The sequence below is a fragment of the Pteropus alecto genome, unplaced genomic scaffold, assembly GCF_000325575.1.
Source record: "Pteropus alecto unplaced genomic scaffold, ASM32557v1 scaffold30, whole genome shotgun sequence".
Taxonomy (NCBI): domain Eukaryota; kingdom Metazoa; phylum Chordata; class Mammalia; order Chiroptera; family Pteropodidae; genus Pteropus; species Pteropus alecto.
Genome location: NW_006429782.1, coordinates 968474 through 975250, shown reverse-complemented (window position 1 = coordinate 975250; position 6777 = coordinate 968474). Strand labels below are relative to the sequence as shown.

Genomic DNA, 6777 nt, shown 5'->3' with positions numbered 1-6777 from the left:
TTCAGAGTATGCAAGGGCTTCAGGTGAAAACTCAGTGTCCTTCCCACCTCTGACCTCCAAGGCCCCCCGCCCCCCCACCCCGCCCCACGGCAGAGATAAACCAGTTTCTCACGCATCAACAATCTTCACGTACATTGAATGTTTTTACAAGAGGCCGCTCAGTGCTCATGAGATCCCGCTTGGACAGTGCGCCGACAGAGCCGGGACTCATTCGTTTTAATGGCGGTACCATATTTTATTAGTACTATCATTTATTTATTCTATTTTCTGTTGGTTGAGATTTAGGTTATTTCTAGGCTTTCGTAACAAGCGATGTTAGGTTGACTGTCCTTGTACAAGCGTCTTTGGAGCTAAGTATGGATATTTCCGGCTGAATTCCTTAGTGTGAAAGGGCTGGGTCAAAAGGCTTTCTAGAGCTCCCTAACTCCTACGTGATCTCTTGGGGGGGGGTACAAAACTTCCCCCTCTCAACAAAGGAGAGGGCTAGTGTCCCCACTGCTTGATCCTGCAGAGCTGGCAGGTGTAAAATAGTTTTATCATAGCTTTATGTTTCCTAGACATATAATAGATCCTAGTGCTTTTTCAGATTTGTTTTTTATGTTGATTTCTACCATTAATACAGTCATTTTGAAACTCGAAAGATCAGTGTTTAATATAAACATGTACCAATTGAAAAGCTGTATTTCATGTTCTTTGTCCATTTTTCTATTGGGTTGTTCGTACTGGTGTTTTCCAGAGCACTTTACATATTAAGGTTTAGCCCATCATCTATTAGAAGTGTTTTTCTCCAATCTTGTCATTTGTCTTTGACTTATCTTTCGAGAACATTTATTTCTCTCTCTTTGCCAGGCATTTAAAGTCATCGTTAGTGTTTTTTCATGTGTGGCTTCTGCATTTTGTGTCTTCTGTACTCTAAGGTTATATAACATTTGATATTTTCTTCTGGGAATGTAACATTTTATATTTAAGTTTTTGGTCTAATTCTAGAAAGTACTCCTGGGAATGACAATTAGGAACCCGAACTGCTTTTTTCCCAAATCGTTCGTCCCAACTCCATTTCCCGGAAAAGCCATCATGCCCACCGGAGTGCCGTCGCTGGCATCCCAAGCTGTGGCCTGCGTGCGGGTTGTTCCAGGCTGTCATCACCAGCCCGGCCCGTCCTCAGGCCTGCCTTTTCCTGGCCAGCCATGGGCCAGCTTGTCCACTTCCCTGACCCCGACCTTTTTTGGAGAAAGTGGGATTGCTTAGATCTGTAGATTAAGGTGACAGAAAATTGCCATCCTATAACTGACAGTTGATGCCTGGCATCTGTTCCACGCATTCTGGTTCCACAAGACACTTGTGACAGATCCTGCAAATCCAAGGTGGTGTGCGCCCCACCCCACTTCACCCGGGCACATGCTGTCCTCAGGGCAGCGGCTTTTCTCAAGCGAGAACAGCGCCCTTCCTTCGGCACACACACCCTGCTGTTCCCTCAGCCGGCCCATTGCACATAGGGGACAAACTGAGGCTGGCCCCTGTGGGCCAGGCGCCTCTAGCTGACCTGGCCCATGCTTGTCTGCGAGGACTCGCCTCCCTCCATGTGGGATGCCTGTGATGGGCTGCCTTGGGCCGCTTCTGTGGGCCCAGGGAACCACAGGGCAGGATGGGGGAAGCCAGTAGTACATTCCAGCATGCGCCCCCCTTCCCTTCCACTTGGTACGGCCCATGGGCCAGGCCGCCTGGGAGAAAGACCAACTTTCGGTTCTCCATTTTGTGAGTTTTCTCGGACATGTGTGTTCACAGGCAGCAGTGTTCTCTTGCCCAGCAGGTGCCTGAGCATGCCCCCGCTCCAGGCAGGTGGCCCCCCAGAATCTCCAGTCGTGGCCTGGCGCACCTCGGACGTGGGCCCCTGCCAGGCTCCGATCTGAGATGAGGCCTCCAATGAGAGCCAACCCTTGGCTCGAGTGCCCCGATCTAAGATGTGGGCACTCTCCAGGATAGCATCTGTGTATCTGATTCATGGTTGGAGTGCAGGGACCACACGTTGTCTGTGGGATCACCCAGAGGGGGTGCCTACCCAGAATCACAGCCCCCGCCGCTGTGCATTTCAGAGCGCCTGCCATGTGCCGCATCGACCTTCACAGCAACCCTGGCCCCTGGGGTCGCCATCTCACTGCGCCCACTGACAGAGGAGACGGCTCAGACCTCGGGCTCCTTGGTGCTCACGCTCTCGGGCCACCACAGGCGTGCCCTGCTGGCAGACCGTGGCCACATGTGCGTCCACAGCAGGTGATGCTCGGAGGGGTTGGGGCCAGGCCAAGGTCTTGCTGGGAAGAGTTAAGCTGGGTGTTGTCTGAAGCTCAGTGCTCCCAGCAGAGGCCCCCAACCTGCTTGCACTTTGAGTCTGCGACCCGTGTGGGAGGGAGAGGTGTCCTGAGGGCACCTGCCTCAGGCCAGGTTAGCCACAGCAGGGCCTGTGACACGTGGCCTGAGGCCAGGCAGCTGAACCCCCATCGAGCCTCTGTAAGCTGCTGCTTTCAGCTGGGGCCCGGGCCAACCGAGGACTGAGGGCAAGCAAGAGCTCTGGGGGTCCCCCCGGGAAAGGAAGCCAGTGAACACGGTGGGGCCGGGTCTGCCCCTCCCGCTACCTGGTGGAGAAGGAATGCAGGCCCTGGCTCTGTCCCCAGCAGCTCCGGGCAGGGGGCTGCCGTGTCCTGAGCGGCAAGACCAGCAGTGGACTCGTCTTCCAAGTGGAGGATGACAGCCACATGCCCTCCATCTGGCTAGGCTGGCCTGGGGCCCACTGTGCCTGGCCACGTCCCTTGTCCCACCCTGGGCTCTCGGCCCATGTGTGAGGACCCCTGGACCGTGACGAGTCGTCTCACGCAGTTGCAAATCAACAGGGCACCCTGGGGAGAACGCCGACTGCGTTAACCTCTGAAATGCCCCATCTTCGCAGTCCAGTGTCCTGCTGGCACGCTGGGTGGCAGCTTTGTATTCTTCCCAGAGCAGCGAGCAGGACCCACCGAGGGGTCAGGGTGGCACCTGCCAATGTCCGATGCCAGGCAGGTGGCGGAATCCTAGGAGATGGCTCCCTGCCCCCCTAACCCCTGTGCCCCCTTTCGCTCTTCCCAAGGCCCCTGGTCCCTGCAGGGCCCCCCAGAGGTAACCAGCGTGGACAGGCTGCAGAGAGGTGGAAACGCAGAGGTCACAGCGTGAACTGGGCACACGCCGCCTTGGGAGCTGGAGCTGGCTCCTCCCACCTGACCTCGTGTCCTCGGTCCCCACAGCATGCCTGCCATAACCATAACCCACTCTGAGTTCCCTCCTTTTCCCCATTACAGACAGGTCAACTATACTCACTTGCTTCCTTGTGACTACTCCGGGACACAGGATCCGCTGCTGCGGTAAGCTGCCCGCAAAGCAGCGAGGCCGTGGCCGTTTCTGCTGAATGACTGCACGTTAACGCTTCACGTTTGCTTCAGAGTTTCCATCTTGCAGTCGTTGGGGGTTGACAGCAAAGTCGCAAAGGCAGCCCAGTGCGTCGCGGTCTCCCCTTTACCAGCACGCCTCACGGAAACATGGTGCCCCGCAGAGACGTTAGCTGGGTGCGTTCCCACCAGCCACCCCCAGACTGTACTCCAGGCTCGTCAGCTCTCCACGGATGGCCTTTTCTGTCCCCGGGTCCAACCCAGGCCCCCATGTGGCGTTCAGTCATCACGTCTCCCTACTTTCTCAGCCTAGTCTTGTTTTTCGTGACTTTATTTGGGGGACGCTGTGTGACCTGTCCACTAACCTGGCCTGTTTTCTCAGGAATAGACTGGGGTCATGGGTTTTGGGGTAGACCAGACCATGGTGAGGTGCCCGTTTTGTTCCCTCCCATCTGGGGTCCCACACATGTACACAACATCGCCCCGAGGTTGACCTTGACCTTGAGTGAGACGGGGTCTGCAGGGTGTCCCCGCACCTGGTTTCTGTCCTTCCCTTTCCCTTCCCTGTTCTCTGGAAGTGAGTTGCTGAGTCTCACCCACGCAAAAAGGGGTTTATTTAGAAAATAATTTTCCATCTAGAGAAGTATAAAAAAGGACACATGGCCCATAATCGCACTACCTAGATACCTGTTGACATTTAAAGAAAATGAGAGTAAAAATACACATGGGTAAAAAAAAGGCTTGTACAAAAAGTACTATTAAAACCGTCAGAAACTAAAGGCTTCACTGTCTTAAAAGATCTGGCCCTTCCAGCGTGTCCGCGCACACACCCCCCGGAGCCCTGACGCTGACCTTCCCTGTGGGCACATGGGCCCTGGGGTGCACCTCCACCTCTATACCTGGCTGCATCTGCTCCCCACCTCGGCTTCCCTGGGCCCTGTGGCCAGGTGACAGCCCCTCCTGAGCTCCCTGGTGGCGCTGCTGGTGAAGGTAGAGACAGGCCCCCATTTGTAAGTGAGGAAATGGGGGTCTGGAGAAAGGACAGATGTGGGGTGGGTGCCCAGGCGGCCCAAGCCCGGCCACCTGCACCTATGCTTTCCCCAGACCTGTGCCGCCTCGGCTCTTCCCAGGCAGGCCGCTCAGTCCCCTCCTGGCCTGTTAAATGGGGGTGACAACTCCTGAAGGGCTGCCGTGAGAATAGAGTGACTAGGCACAGGGTCGAGCTGAGCATGGGGTCAGGGAGGGGCGCTGGGGTCGTCGGGTTCTGAGGGTTCTGTTTGTGGTCGCCCAGGCGTCCCTGGGGCCTGGGTGTGGATGTGGCTGCCGCATCGGGGCTCCTGCCTGCAGAATGGCCAGCTCGCCGTGCACAGAGACCCCGATTATTGCCGGGAGTGGTGCACACCTGAAGCCCCGAGAGAATGTCTCGTCCAGGGCGACTGGTCCTGCCCCGCACAGCCAGGATGGCAGCCCAACCCCTGCTTTGCCAGAGCTCACGCTCCTGCCTGTGGGAACAGGGCGCCTACTGGGGGCTTGTGTGCTTCAGGCCCCTGGGGGAGAGGCTACTTCCTCCACCAGCAGGTCTGTGCCCACTGCCCTCTGCCACTCCCCGCCTCCCCCTAGACTGTGAGCCCCTCGCGGGCGGCGGCCATTGGGGGCTTGCTCTGGCCCATCCCACAGGGGTGGGCGGAGTGCAGGGTCTTTGCCGGCGAGCCTTGGGGTCAGCCGGCCCACAAGATGCTTCCTGCCTCTCCTGGATGTGGATGTGGACAGGCTGGGCTATGGGGGCTGGGCAGCACCTGAGGGCTGCTGAGGTGGGCGGTGGGGGCCGCCCAGGTAATCCACCTCCTAGAGGAAGCCCAGGCCAGGCCGGCAAGAATGCTGACAGCCAGCGCTCGGAGTGCCCACGTGGACGGTGGCAGTCCCAAATGTGTCTCTGAGCCCGGGAGCCAGGGAGTGGGCTCCTGTGTCAAAGGGAGCCTGAAGTCAACACTTCGTGCCCCTCCCTCCGTCGGGCCGCCAGAGGGGGCTGGCTCAAGCTGGCCTTAACAAGAACAGTAGGGTCTAGTGGAGGAGGCGGGTATCCAGGGGACAGTGGCTAGCCTGGGGGCAGAGGAGCAGAGCCAGGTCAGGTCAGTTGGGGGTTGCAGGTGAAGAGAGTAAGGATACAGCCTCGGATAGGGCCGGGAACAGGGTCCCAGCCTCTGTCCATATGCGACTCAGAGGGAATCACCAAGCAAGCAGGCACTGGAAACTGGAACCCAGGCAAGGGGGCCGTCAGATCCAGGCAGGTCCGCCCCCTGGAGGCCGCTGGGGCCACTGTACGGCCTCTACCGCCAGCATCGGAAGGGGCGGGGGCGTGGTCGCAACGGAGGGGGCCATGTTGTTGCCCACTTCCGAGCAACCGCCACTTTTGGCCTGCGTGTTTGGCGAGCTCGGCCATCTACATCCCCGGCGTCCTTGCCGTTATTAAACAACTTGGCCTGGATGCGTTCGAGGGTTTGGAATGACCCCACTTTTATCGTCCAAGCCTTAAGGATCCCTGCCCAGCGCCGGGAAGCGATGTCACTGACCCACGTGTCCTAGCAGGGCCGGGACGCTCTGCCGCGCCAAAACGCCCGGAGCCCAGCCCTTTGCGACCCCGTGGGTTCCTCTTCGTGATCCCCCTGCTATGGCCCTCCCCGAGCGGACATCGGTCCTCCCCAAACCTAGTGAGGCGCACACGAGTGACTCCCGAATGGGCCGCAAAAAGAGGAACGAACGCAGCTCGTTAGACCCGGGAGGCGGGGCGCCTCACCGCGCCCGCTGCCTAGGCAGGGGAGGCCCCGCGGGGCTCTGGGAGCGGTGGAGGGGACTCCCGTGGAAGGGATCGAAGGGATGCAGATGCGCACGGTCAAGCAGGGCCCTAGGCCGGGGAGAAGAGGGGGAAGGGTCGCGCACGTGGCCGGGGGGCGGAGTTGGCCGCCTCCGCACCCCCACCCGGCCACGTGGGGTGCTGCGCCCTCCCTCATCGCTAGCGGGGGCGCGCCGGGGCCCGGGTGGAAGAGTCCGGGAAAGAGGCGGGCTCTCGATGGCCGCGCGCCCCGGCTTGGGGTGGGCACGCGCGGAGAAGGGAGGGGTGCGCCGGGAGGGGCGGGGTCATCCGGAGAGGGAGGGGCGTGACGAGAGGGGCGGGGCGCGCTCCGGAGAAGGAGGGCCGTTCCGGAGGGGGCGGAGCTCCCCAGCACGGGGAGGGGGCGCTCTGGGAAGGGGCCTTGGGGCAGCGCCGCAGAAGGTGCGCGCCGGGAAGGGCAGGCTCCCGGCCCCGCTTTGGGAAGGCGTATCAAGACAGGCAACGGGGTCGCGCTCCGGAGCAGGAGGGGGCGCG

The 6777-nt window shown here is 59.6% G+C and overlaps 1 long non-coding RNA gene across 2 annotated transcripts in view; it reads left to right on the top strand.

Moving 5' to 3' along the window:
• Nucleotides 1–6771, top strand: part of LOC107195307 — a 7791-nt gene extending 1020 nt beyond the window's left edge. For both annotated transcript variants that reach the window (XR_003044547.1, XR_001516421.2), the window contains 2 exons: nt 2094–2271; nt 3327–6771. This is a non-coding gene — a long non-coding RNA (uncharacterized LOC107195307). The remainder of the gene's footprint in view (nt 1–2093; nt 2272–3326) is intronic.
• The last annotated feature ends 6 nt before the right edge of the window (nt 6772–6777 follow it).